Genomic DNA, 14,242 nt, shown 5'->3' on the forward strand with positions numbered 1-14,242 from the left:
CCAATTCGTAGGCACTCGGCGTCAAACTTGCACGTGTTGGTGTCGCACAAAAACAGGTCCGTGTCTCGCTCATCAAAACCTGCGAGGATCACATTCAACCAGAAACAAATGTAAGGCCACGAACAATTTCAAAAGCTGCAGACCTGACTCGGGCGGTCTGTGCGACGCGACTTTCAAAGAATGACACTGTGTCAATTTTGTGCGACACAGTGGGACATGCATCACGACACAGTCAGGATAAAAACAAAAAAAACCAAACAAAAGAAACACGTGGCCTCTTCCAACTTTGGCGTCAAATGTGATGCAATAAAACGTGAACCTGCACGCCCCTAAAAGCGTTCAACAAATTAAAATCTCAGCTGCTCACGCTACTCCTCTTTCTACGTTTTTAGGGCCCGTGACGCTGTTTGAATCGTTAGGGTCATTTTGGAGAGGCCGTCGGCATTTCGGTCCGGCCAAGATCCATCCATCCATCCATCCATCCATCTTCTACCGCTTATCCGGGGCCGGGTCGCGGGGGCAACAGCTTTAGCGGGGAAGCCCAGACTTCCCTCTCCCTAGCTACTTCTTCCAGCTCTCCCCGGGGGATCCCGAGTCGTTCCCAGGCCAGCTGGGTGACATAGTCTCTCCAGCATGTCCTGGGTCTTCCTCGGGGTCTCCTCCCGGTGGGACATGCCCGGAACACCTCACCAGGGAGGCGTTCAGGAGGCATCCGAATCAGATGCCCAAGCCACCTCATCTGGCTCCTCTCGATGAGGAGGAGAAGCGGCTCGACTCGGAGCCCCTCCCGGATGACCGAGGTTCTCACCTTATCTCTAAGGGAGAGCCCGGACACCCTGCGGAGAAAACTCATTTCGGCCGCTTGTATCCGGGATCTCGTTCCGGCCAATTGGTGGATATTTAGAGATTTTGGTGGCCTTATCATTGATGTGCAATTTGATTCTCTGCGCACGTGGCTCGTTTACCCGGCAAACAAAGCACCTTGAAATCGGAACCGGACGCTCTACTTCAATTTTGAATGTGAACGAGGTCAGCAACAGAATTTAAATGCACATGAAAACTCATTTGAATCCAAACGTGTGATAATGCCAAATTTCTGCAATGTCGTTTTCAGATGACTACTTGTTGAATGCTTTCTTCGTATCCGGCAAAATGTACGCTCGCGGGCAGGTGTGATGGGAATAGTGCGCTTGCGGGGAATCTCCAAAGACTCCATCAAAGGCTCCCGAATGAAATGAAAGAGCAACACGAGTCAGAATCGCGCGGCCCGCGCTGGAGGCTATTAGCCGAGCTCAACTGATGGCGCTGGGCGAGCCTCCCTGTGTTAGCAAGCGCAAGTGTTAGCGCCACAAAATCACGGCTACAAGAGAGACGGGCCAGAGAAAGCCTTCCTCCAAAAAGCCCCGTTGTCATTATTTGTGCTTCAAACCCAAAGCCATTATCTTTATTCTCCGAGTTAGTTTGATGAATCGCCGCTTGATGAGAACCTCAAAGGGATTGCTGAGCTATCCTCCTGAGATGTCGCATCGGCCCCCTGTGGACGCGCTTGTTTGCGTTGTGCTTTTCGTCAAAATACTTTTTGCACTCGCCGCGTGTCGTCTGCTTGTTTCGATTGGACGACGATGACGTCGCGTGACAAAATACGTTGAGAAATACGTAAATACGTCTGGCGTTCCGCTTGCATCGGAATGTGGATTTGCAAACGAGGCAAATAAACATGACTTTTTAGTGGGACCACAATACCTGGACCGAGGACCGGCACGAGTTGGCCCTTCCTCACTCCAAACTAAGAACTTGAGCGCATTCGCTTGCCTCATTGGATATCCCGATCATTGCAGCTTGCAGTTGTCTAGCTAGCTATGTTGTCTAGCTAGCTACGCAACAAGTAAATGCATCTTTAGAGTGCCTCAATGTTGGCGAATGATTGATTGATTGATTGATTGATTGATTGATTGATTTTTTTCAAGTCCAATTTGACAGCCAGCGTGTGAACCTGGACTTCGGCTTGGTGTGACTGCGTTAGAACGCCTCGTGGTTGCCGCATGGAAAAATACATCATACAAATGAATGGTTACTCATAACGGCGTGATGATGCTTTAGCTCGTTGTTTGAGTTTCAAGTTTGAAAATGATTGCGCAAGATATACAACCGGGGTAATCTAAGCTAGATAATTGTAGCTGCTTGAGAGCGGTCGATGCTCACGGGAACGTTCATACTGGCCGGCTACCAAGTAATGTGGTGATCTGCCATTTTCTTTTTATAGATTTCTTTGGACAATAGATATTAAGAGTCCTCCGTGCCTCTTTGGACTACAAACAGGGCTCACGCCGCCACCACCACCACCACCACCCCTCCCAAAAAAAAAAACAAAAGCAAAAACTCCTACTCATGACAACCAAGCAGTCATAACCGCGCAGCAGGCTAGACCGACGGTGAAATCAACCTGCAATTTGCCAGGGCCGTAAATGACCGTAAAGCGCGAGCTCTCCGAGCAACTATACAGTCGCTGAGTCAAGAGCGCAGACTTAAGAGGCGCTCGGAGTGTCTGGGATGAGACAAAGCTCTCCGCTCATCGAGGACCAAAGGAGGAAATCCACAAGAAAAAGTCCACAGATGATGTGCACTATCAAGGGCTGTTGGAAATGCCGCTCATCTGTTACGCAGTCGAGCTCTCAGCTTCATACCCAAAGCGAAACCAAATATTTGGCAAAAGTGGCAAGAAGGACTCATACTCGCTCGCTTGCTTGCTTTTAAAAAAAGATTTTGACGTGTACATGCACGTTGCACGCGAAAGCGCCACCGTGGTTCCTTCCCTAGGTGTGAGCGTGAATGCAAATGGTCGTTCGTCTCTGTGTGCCCTGCGATTGGCTGGCAACCGATTCGGGGTGTCCCCCGCCTACTGCCCGGAGACAGCTGGGATAGGCTCCAGCACCCCCCGCGACCCTAGTGAGGATCAAGCGGTACGGAAGATGAATGAATGAATATATGAATATATATATATATATTTTTTCTTTTGCAGAAGGTCCTCCCAAATCTATGGTGCTGTGTTGCGCTATAAGCAAGCATCAATCTTACAAAAATGCTGCTGCGGAGCGTTTAGTTGTTGTACCTGTCAAAGTGGTTTGATGTTGTGCACATCGCGGCAGCAGGCCCTTCCCCTTCCCTCCCTTACATGATTATACATCGCCTGGCAAGCGCAACCACTTCATCATCAAATGTGATTCATCAACGCGGTAAGGGAGCCACGATTGCCTGGCAAGAGCGCAAATGTCAAGATCGCACAACGCGCGCCGGCAATCGCGCTGATTTCACTGCCATGTGTTAAAAAAATGAAATAAATATTCATAATTATCAATCTTACTGGGGGTAGGAAATATTGTGAGGAGTCAATGATGATGACAAAATCTTTACAAGCATCATCTTTGTTCCAGCTTCCCGAAAAGCCGCATCCCTTTCTTGACTTCAAATTACATTAAACAGTGATTGGATTTTTTTTTTAAATTCGTGAAAAATATTTGTACAAATGAATTTTTCCTAAACACGCCAGCCCACCCACCGCCGCCGAGGCTCCAATATCCCTCCAGAGGTTTTTCTTATCTCGCACGTGAGTTTCACGTGGACGCGTTTCATCATTTCCTTCGCAGTACGAAAAGCTGAGAGCAATTTGTAACGGGCGGATAAACAAACAGAAGAGGAGTCAGGTTGCGCCGCTCGCGTTTCCACGGAATACGGGGGGGGGCGCAGAGGAATGCGAAGACAAAGATATATGAGCTACACTGGCGGAGCGCGGAACCGACGATGACCTTTCGGGAGCACCAACGGCTTCCTGCGTGCTTCCTCGGTTAGCCGTCGCTTTGCTAGCCAACGCCAAGAGAATCTTTCAAAAATCTCCCCCAATTATGCCCCAAATGGAATCCCCTGTGCTTACTTTTCCGACAAATTGACGACCTTTTTGAGGGCCTCGGCGTGTGCTGCATTTTACGCGGCGTACGTACGGAACTCTTGGAGAGGCCCGCGTTAGCGTTAGCATTAGCTTCAAGACCCAAAAGCAGTTTCACCAAACGTCACACAATTTGGTGGCGGCGGCGGCGGTGGTGACGAACCGAAAAATGATCCTCCGCGCGGAATAAATGAAACGTCCGCATGCCAGAATGACGACAATCACCACAAACGTTACGCTTCGTATTCAATCAGGATTCAGTTCAAGTCAAAGGGAAAGACAACAACCGTGGCTCAAAACAACAACCATCGGTTGCATCCGAGCTCGTGCTGGACTTTTGCTAACGTCGACGGTCGGATGTCGACGGGTGAGCGTTCATACCGCAGACGCTTCACATACATATCCAGATATATCTGCGTACCAGAGAAATAAAATTGGAGTTGTGAAAAAAAATCGCACTTCTACTCGACGATACTTTATCCATCCATCCATCATCTACCGCTTATCCGGGGCCGGGTCGCGGGGGCAACAGCTTTAGCAGGGAACCCCAGACTTCCCTCTCCCTAACTACTTCGTCCAGCTCTCCCCGGGGGATCCCGAGTCGTTCCCAGACAAGCTGGGTGACATAGCGTGTCCTGGGTCTTCCTCGGGGTCTCCTCCCGGTGGTGCATGACCGGAACACCTCACTGAGGAGGCGCTCAGGAGGCATCCGAATCAGATGCCCAAGCCACCTCATCTGGCTCCTCTCGATGTGGAGGAGAAGCGGCTCGACTCTGAGCCCCTCCCGGATGACCGAGCTTCTCACCTTATCTCTAAGGGAGAGCCCGGACACCCTGCGGAGAGAACTCATTTCGGGCGCTTGTAACCGGGATCTCGTTCTTTCGGTCACGACGATACTTTAGTCGCTCTCTATTTTTTATTCTCTTCCGTTCGCCAAAATGTCCTCGTGCCCGAATTCCCGCGGTGAAAAATGCCCTCATTTCAAACCGGTTTGTTGCTCACTTAGTGCCTTCCGAGGGCGCGGCTTGAAAATGCATTTCCAATTGGCAAAGTTGTCAAGTTTTATGCTTCCATTTGTCAGGTACAAGCAACATCCAGCGGTGACACACACACGCGACTATTGTTGGTGAGTAGGTGGCGTGCTTGTGCAACAGCAGGTGTCCCTTTTAAGCAGCACTTAAACAAGAGCCAAATCATTGTTGTTGTTGGTTTTTTTCTTCCCTCCGGCCCCCCCCCCCCCAAAAAAAAAGAACAACAATGAGGGTGTAGGAATGAGCTCGCGGTTGCTGTGTTATGAGGCGGGCAGATTGACACTCGGGCTCCTCCCGCCCTGCCGCCGCAGGAGGACGTTCCCGTAAGGTGAATAATGAAAGAAAACAACCCGAGCAACATCAAATATTCAAACGGGCCGTGTTTAGATGGCAACGATTAAGATGGCAAGAGAAGCACTTACTTGTCTAAAAAGAGAGCGCCCGTCAGCCAAGTGCGTCTTACTTCGAGCTACCAGGGAAATTTCGCAAGGCCCTTTTCGGAATGAATTATTCAGCAAAGTCAATTCAGAATGAAAGCCCGGCGAGCAACGAGGCGAGGCGTCATTCCGTTTTTGGCCTCTCGGCGGCATCGCACCTTTTTTTGTTTTTGTTTTTGCCCGTATAATAATAACAATGCAGCAACCGATTTCTCTGGATTTATGTTATCAATCCTCCGGGAGGGGCTCAGAGTCAAGCCGCTTCTCCTCCACGTCGAGAGGAGCCCGATGAGGTGGCTCGGGGATCTGATTACAACGTCTTCCGGGCGCCTCCCCGGTGAGGTGTTTCAGGCATGTCCCACCATGAGAGGCAACGTCTCCCCACCCCAGATAAGCGGTTAAAAATGGATGGAGAGTGGAGTTTTCTTTTTCTTTTTGCAGACGGGCACAGATGCAGACATAGGTGATTGCGCCGTTGTGGGCGTGAACACAGCTTCTTCTCTAAGACAATTCACAAGCAGAAAAAGACTCAGTGGAGTCTGTGCAGAAGATCAAAGTACGTTTCTAAGGAGCCGAGATGATGCCAAGTTATCCTGCTGTGAAGTGGGCACCACAAGAGCAAGCGCCTTAATCATAAACGTGATCGTCAATGTCATGACGTATCGTGAATATGCTGCACGTGTATCCTTAAGTCCATTGAAAAATATGCTCAGTCTTTGCATCTATGACCATCTCGGCGACATGCCTGCCCCACGTCTCATTCAAACACCCGACAACTTTTCACATTTTCCACCCCGCGCTCGCCACACTCATTAGCGGCGATAGTAGCAGCAGAAGGCAGCTGTTTTGCGAGAGGGCTCTAATGAATCCACGCGCTAAATGACCGGCGCCGTGCAGCGCTCTCCACTTAATGACCAGCTCGTGGACACATTTCGCCGCAAGAGTCCGACAACATCTCCGGAGTTGGTTCCAAGGTGTAGAGCAGAATCAAGCCAAATTACAGTTGGAATGCCTACCCTCCGAAAAGCACTCCTCGGCCATTTTGCCCTTGTCCCGAGCGGGATTTGGTCAGAAATCTTATCAGAGCAAAAGAATTGACTGTAAAACGCCATGTCGGGGCTCGTTTTCCGCCGCCGAGTGGAACCCGTTATCCCATTCTGGAAATGAGCGCTGACACCGTCAAATATGTTCGAAATCCATCATTTTATCGATTATTCCGTCACTTGGCAGAGTAACGAGATGAAAATGCATTTTACCTTATGGCAAAAACATCCCCCCCCCCCCCCCCACGAAGACTGTTTGTTAATAAATGTACGTTTTTTTTTTCTATGATCAAAAAAAAAGACGACAGGTGATTGTGTCATTTCACACTCGACGGGCGGGCAGTCACTTGCGGGGACTCAACTCTTTGAGGCCATTAAAAAGTGCAAACCACATAAGATGTCGTCTCGAAGGCCGTCGCAAAGCAAACACGATCGCAAAGTGCCCCCGCCGGTATCGCGGGTTTGCGTTTCTACGAAATCACGACGCAAAGTCGCCACTCGATCCCTGCGGAGAATAAAACGTGTCAAGTGTAAACAAAGCCTTTGCTTGAATGAAGCTTTCCAAGCGCAGCACTCGAACAGTGCGAAGCAAACTGCGCGGAAATGTATCGCCAATAACATTTCGACCTCCTTCATCTCATCCCTCGCGGGAGTCTCATTCGACGCTCGCAGCTGCGTTTCCACGACGACGACAGCTGCGATCGGCGTCGCAGTAGAAGGTGCCGGTGACTTCAATTGTGTCCATTTCTATACTTCCACCGAAACATCTAATTTTTTCCCTTCGGACGGTGGAGAACTTCCTCAAATTGTCACCAACTTGAATTTATTTTTTCCCAGTCCAAATAAAAGCTTAATTTCTGCCAAACTGAAACTGAAAAATGCAGCACACTTGCGACTGTGAAGTGATAAATAAATTGTGCCTCCGTGACATATTCCTTCACTGATGACAACGATATCGTGATTTGCCGTGAAATGAAAACGTCATAAAGGCCCTCCAAAAAAAAAAACAGCCCCCGACACCGACAAATGAGACGACTTTGGGCAACTATGTGTACCATGACGAAAAAGTCTGAAGGAGCCATGTCTAAAATGGAACAGAAAGTCAGCCATCTTGATTGGAAGTGGCCATTTTGGCCTCATTTCAGAACTCACAAGTCCGGCTCAGGAAATTGCCCAAGTGAGCCCCGATAAGAAGCAGCTATTGCAAACAAATGGACGCAAGGGTTGGGGGGGGGGATTCAATTCCACAGCACCATTCAACATGCAGCTCAATCCATGCGATTTTTTTTGGAGGAGGGGGGGGGAGAGAGAGAGAGAGAAAGAATTCATCTAATTCCACTGGATGGAAGGGACGTGCGCACGCTTTGTTCCCCCTCGTCTGCACTTAAGCCTCCGCAAGGCGTGTCGGATAAAAGCTTTTGTCTAAATGCACACCAGGGTGTGAAAGGAAGTGAGGAGAGCGCCAAGTGCGCATTCGGCCAGGATGTGCATCGCGATCGTTACCACTCATCATCGCAATCACCAAAAAAAAAAACTAACAAACAAACAAAACACGACCGAGATGAATCGGTGCGGCGATGAGGACAAAAGGCGAGAGAGAGAAAACTTGAGACATGACGAGTATGAACTGACACGTCAGTTTCCCAAATGGACACGTCAGCCGTTTGGTCTCACAGCATCCGCACATTTTCCAGATCCAATTACGAGCTTTTTTTTTTTTTTGCACTGGGATAACAATCAGTCCGCGGGGGAGGGAGAGAAGCAAGCGCTCGGATTCAGGCTGCAAGTCATCCGCTCATATTGACGTGTGCCACTTATGAGCTGTAATATCAATAGCGGCGTGGCGTGTAATGGGCCGGGGGCTATTTTAAGGCTCCCGACTGGGGAAATATGCGACCGGCTGCGAGCTGCAAAATATGACTGTCCGAGCACGGTGGAATACTTGGACGCCAACGATGCCCATGGGCCAACGTGACCCGCTGTTAATTTGTATCTTTTGTGCAGAAAGGAGGAAAAAAAAAGGCTCTCGGGCCAATGCGGCCTGCTTGCTAATTTGTTACATTAATAGCGACACGAAAACGCTCATGGGTGGATGTGACCCAGTTCATTTTGTTTGTTTTTGCACCACCAAAAATATTCATGGGTCCAAGTGACTAATTGGTTACTTTCAAAAGCCCCAAAAACTGCTCATGGGTCAATTTGACCCACTGTTAATCTTCCGCACACATACGCACACAAAAGTTTGTTTCTTGGATAGGCTACTCAACACATGCTCACGGGTCACGGTGACCCGCTTTTATTTCTTTGTTCAGCCCCCCCCCCCCCCCCTCCCCCCATACCATACCGGAGTCACCAACTCACCAAGATATTTTCCGGGTCAATTTGACCCGCAAGAAAAAGACAGCGGAGACGGATGCGTCATACCGGCCGACATGTCGACGGATGGCAAGCGACGTGACATCCAGCACGCGGCGGCTCCCATCGCGCCTTCCCCTTGCCAAGCGCCGATCGGCGGCAGCCCGAAGCCCGAAGCCCGAAGCCCGAAGCCCGAAGCCCGCGCCGAGCGACGCGCGCGCATCGCCGTCGCCCTTCCGATTCAACTCCTCGGTTCGTGTGCGCGCCGATTCCTCACCCGAGCAGTTCCAGCCGGTGGGCGTCTGGCAGTCGCTGAGGGAAGACGGGAAGGCGCGCAGTTGCTCCACGGGCAAAGTGGCGAGGAAGGAGAGCAGCGTGATGCGCAGCCAGCCGCCACTGGCGCCGCTCCAGCGACGCGGCCGCCCGAGCTTGACCGCCGTCGCCGCCGCAGTCGTCGCCGCCGCCGCCGCCGCGGGACGAGCCATCGCCGCCTGCGCTCGCTGGCCGCTCACTGGCTGCCGCTGCCGCTCCGGCGGCGGCAGCAGCGGCAGACGCGCGCCGACGACAGCGACTCCGATCCCGGCTGCTTCCGCGGGGCGCTCACACGCCGACTGCGGAGCATTTTCCAAACCGCACGGCGCGCCCCATCAAATAGACCCCTTTTTTTCCTTTTTTTTTTTTGGTCTTCCCAGAGATCAACCACCTGCGAGCGGGGCCGGCGGTCGGGCGGGGGCTCGGTTCGGGGTGGAAAAGTTATCCGAGGAAGGCTGATGCTCGCGGGGATGGAGGGCGAGGAGGAGCCCGATGGGCGAGAGTGATCCCACAAAACAGAGGCGACAATTGTACGAGTGATGCGGTTGTGGAAAGAATCCCAGCACGGCAATATCAACAAGAAGAAGAAAATCCACGGGTGCGAGATGCGCACGCTGCTGTCCTGCGAGATTGGTGACTGTGCTCTGAGTTTGGCGGCTCAATCTCTCTTTCTCTCTCTTTCTCTCTCTCTCTCTCTCTCTCTCTCTCGCTCGCTCTGATGATCACGTGGATCGAGTGTGTGATAACAACAGCAATTTCGCCACTAAAAACGATAGAACAGATTTATTATTAGAATGGAGCAGCGAGGTTTGAGAAAAGCATCCGTTTGAGTTGGGAAAAAAAGCCTCCGTTTTCTCTACCGCTTCCCCTCAGGAGGGTCGCGGGTGTTCCGGAGCCCATTCCAGGCATCTTCATGCAATAGGCGGGGTACGCCCTGAACTGGTTGACAGCCAATCGCAGGGAACACATCGAACGACCATCCGCACTCACAATTTCGAGTGTTCCATTCACCTGCCATGCATGTTTTTATTTTTTTTGGGAGTGTGGGAGAAAATCAGAGTACCCGTAGAAAAGCCACATAGGCACCGTGACAACATGCAAGCTCCGCACAGGAAGAATAGCTTTTGTGCTTTAACTGTGCAAGTGGACTGCACACATCCGTATAAATTGTTTTATAGGTCATATTCTGGCTCCTGAAGATCCGTGTAAGATTAGTTGTATGTTTTTATAGTTACACAGCAACTTTATTTTGTAAAGTCAATTTATTATTGTGAAAGGCACACCGGATGTTCCGTGAGATCCTAACTGGTTTGCGTTGACGGGGTAGCTCCAAAAGATGGACTACAGCTTCGTGTTCTGAGCCAAGCACGGCCTTGTATGTCTGTATTTTGTACATTTATGCATTATTAATTCGTGGGGTGTGTTCACCGTGAATTTGCATTTGAGCCATGTTGCACTTGTTTGCTGTTAGCATTTGCGATAGCGATTAGCACGATGGCTAGCGAACGTTAGCAATACGAGCGCCGTCACGCCTTCGTCAAGTACCAGACAAGAGTAGGGGGGGGGGGGGGGGCACATCGTTTTTGCCACGTTTTATTTTGCAACAGCATGTAAGTGTTTTTATGTGTGTGTGTGTTACAGTTTTACACCTCCTTGACTCGCCTTTGCGGTGAATAAATTGCAAGAAACATCGACAGATGTGGTCATTGAAGGAGTTATCTGTCAGGAGACGCAACGGTGAGGTAGGTGGCAAGGACAGAACAGGTAAGCTCTCTTTTTTTTTTAATTTAATTGTGCCTAATTGAGAAATTAGGCGGCCCGGTAGTCCAGTGGTTAGCACGTGGGCTTCACAGTGCAGAGGTACCGGGTTCGATTCCAGCTCCGGCCTCCCTGTGTGGAGTTTGCATGTTCTCCCCGGGCCTGCGTGGGTTTTCTCCGGGTGCTCCGGTTTCCTCCCACATTCCAAAAACATGCGTGGCAGGCTGATTGAACACTCTAAATTGTCCCTAGGTGTGAGTGTGAGTGCGAATGGTTGTTCGTCTCTGTGTGCCCTGCGATTGGCTCGCAACTGATTCAAGGTGTCCCCTGCCTACTGCCCAAAGACAGCTGGGAATTGAGAAATTCTTGACCATGAATGCTCTAAAAGCTCTAAAAACGGACAGCACAAGCAAAGTAGGTTGATTCCAAAATCAGGCTATGAACTTTTTTTTATTTTTTTTGAACAGAGAGGACATGTGCATGGAAAAGCCCTTTTATAAACGAAACAAAGGACTGTCTGTTTGAGCCCCGTCAGAGCTTAAGGACACTTCACGTCATGAGGCCAACTAAGAGAAGTCCAAGTTGGCCGTAAACAATATTCACTTCTCACAGACAATTTCACAGAAATGGCCGTTACAATTTATCTCAGCTAAGGGAGGGGGTTGGAGGGGGGGGGGGTGTGCAGGGTTACATCCGGCCAGCCAATTTTCACTGCGCACACACACACAGTATGAGTGTAACTATCTCGTCTCGATTCCGTTGCGGATTCTTTTTTTTTCTGCTCTGTTTCAGGTCATTTTGGGTCAGATTTGAATTGATTTCTCTCGGCACAAAAATATTCCCAGAAGGCAGTAAATTTCCCCATTGTGGGACGAATAAAGGATATCTTAAAGCACAACTGTATGTTGTGGGGGAGCTAAGTTTAGCCTGGGTTCTTCGTGCAAGTTTCAAGGAGACTTTTCAGGGAATGGAGACCCCGCCCGCCCCCCAGGAGTTGCGTTAAATCTTCACACTCTGTAAAGGGGTTTGTAATTGCATATCGATGCCCTCGGGTGAGCGCAAACGTAACCGCAAAGCACCTCAAACTGGGAAGATCCTAAGGTATCGACGCCTTTTGTTGGTTTTCCTGCATGCCGTCCGGTCAAACTGGACACGGGGAATCAAAACAAACAAAAAAAAAAGGCGAGTTTCTGTGACGGGTGCAGTTTGCCAACGCACACCTCGCAATCCAAAATGTGCCGTAAACCCAAATATGATAATTAACGCCGCAAGACCTGATATGACCCCCCCCCCCTCCCGTGCAAAAAATAATTAAAACAAAAGTTTGTGAAGCAGTTCAAAAGGTCCAATGCACTTCCCGCAAGTTTTCGTGCATGAGCAGCCATGCTGCGTATTCGCAGGCTCCCCATGACATCCCTTCAGAAATCCGATGCTAATTGGGGCATCTTTTATCCTCATTTATTTTTGAGGGGCGGGGCGGGGGGGCAAGTTTAAACTGTTCTCTTGCTTCTTCTCATTGTTGGGGCCAAGCTCCTCGTGGTTTTAGCATTGTGACAATATCAAGAAAATAACACAAAGAAACAGCAAAGCCACTCGCCGGCCCAACATTTAAATGAGCTTCGCGTTGTTTTTTTTTGCGGAGAATGTTACGATTTGCGACGGATCATCAGTGGGCGCTGATTCTTAATCTGCCATCTTTTTTTTTTCTCGAGCACGTCAGCTTTTCAGAACAGCGATCCGTCTAATAATGACAACGACAATAATCGGGCAATATCTTTCGTGAGATTGAAGTCGTGGCTCTGTTCCGTTTGTGACCAACAGGGGGCATCGGAGGGCTTCTCCCGCCTCCCTGCTTTTTATTGGTTGTCTACCAGATTTAGATTGCGCAAGCTTTTATCGGTCAAACTCAGGAAAACATCTTAAGGAGACTAGACGTGCTAAGAATGTTTTTTTTGGGCAGAAAGTGAAAGACAAGTTTGGGAAAGAAATTCACAACACAACAATATTGCGCTTGGCGTGTAGAAGGCGTGCGCCGTGACTGACTGATACTCTTGGGTTCCCGTTTTTTGATATATTTGACAGCGGACCTTTGGCGCTTAGTAGCTCTGACGCTTGCAGAGCAGAGACGGTCCCGTGTGACTTTCCCCGCGTATGTTTTCGCCACCTTGACTTTTCCGTCAGTACGCAGCCCCATCCGGACGCTATCGCCTGACGCGCGACCTCGGAATGTTTTTCCCAAAAGCGTGAAAATATTTTCTTTCTGACCAACGGTGTACTTTTTGTACGTCATTTCCTCAAGTGAGTGACTTTGACGTGATTTACATGACTACAAAAAAGAAAAAAAATTGTGGGCGGAGGTGGCCCCCGGCGAGAGGCTAATTACATTTCTGACTCGCTGAAATGTACACCGTCTCCTGAGAGCGCGTTCGGCCGTAACACTCAAGGCCCGATCGCATATCTCCTGATTGATTTTCTACCTCATCATTTCACTAATGCATTAATAAATCAGCCTTTTTTTTTTTTTTTTTTGCAAATCTCTATCACGGCCAGCAGTGTAATCGTTTCTTGGCGTTTGTACGGCGAATGGCAAAAGTTGTAAATTTCGAGTGCACCTGGAAAATGTGTTTTTGTCAGCATCGTGTGTGTTGCGTTCGAAGACCAAATGTTGGGGTCGGGGTGCGGCCAGATCTTTGCAGATGTCTGACCTGCTGCATGATTATTTCTTCAATAATTGATGGGCCATCAATGGTGGCCACAGCAAGTCATTCCCCTTCAACGCGTCGACTTAGTGGCAGTGCCTTGCGTGTACTTTCCCCAGAATATTGCAAAATACAACCTTCAACTCGTCTTCTTATTCGTTAAAGTCGCTTTAAGTTTTTTTTTTTTTTTTTTTTTGTGAAGAGAAAATCTCCTTACCAAGCTTGACAGCTGAAATGGAGAACAAGGGGGGTGGGGGCCCAATATTATGGAAATTATAATAATGGATAATTTCCATAATTATCCATTATTATATATAATAATAATTATTATTATTAATACTAAAATTATTAATACTATGATTATTAATAATATTAATAATCATATTATTAACATTATAATATGATTATAATATAATCATATTATATATGATTATAATATCATATATAATATTATTCATATTATATATGAATAATGGAAATTATTCATATCCAAAAAATGAATAAAATCAACAAACGGTAGTAAGGTGACCATTTCTCAAATGCCGGCCACAGAAAAATGGATGGCGGGCTGCAAATGGCCCCCGGGCCCTGGTTTGGCCACCACTGTTTTCCGAAGTCAAACACGAAGGCACCGAATGGCGTTTTTCGCCTCGTCCGTGTTAATCAA

General features: G+C 49.0%; 1 long non-coding RNA gene across 1 annotated transcript in view; it reads right to left on the reverse strand.

Moving 5' to 3' along the window:
- Positions 1-472: 472 nt before the first annotated feature.
- Positions 473-14,242, reverse strand: part of LOC127611430 (uncharacterized) — a 69,144-nt gene continuing 55,374 nt past the window's right edge. The window contains exons 2-3 of the long non-coding RNA XR_007965321.1: positions 4,672-4,745; positions 473-734 (exon numbers count right to left, since the gene is read on the reverse strand). This is a non-coding gene — a long non-coding RNA (uncharacterized LOC127611430). The remainder of the gene's footprint in view (positions 735-4,671; positions 4,746-14,242) is intronic.

The sequence above is a fragment of the Hippocampus zosterae genome, chromosome 12, assembly GCF_025434085.1.
Source record: "Hippocampus zosterae strain Florida chromosome 12, ASM2543408v3, whole genome shotgun sequence".
Classification (NCBI taxonomy): Eukaryota; Metazoa; Chordata; class Actinopteri; order Syngnathiformes; family Syngnathidae; genus Hippocampus; species Hippocampus zosterae.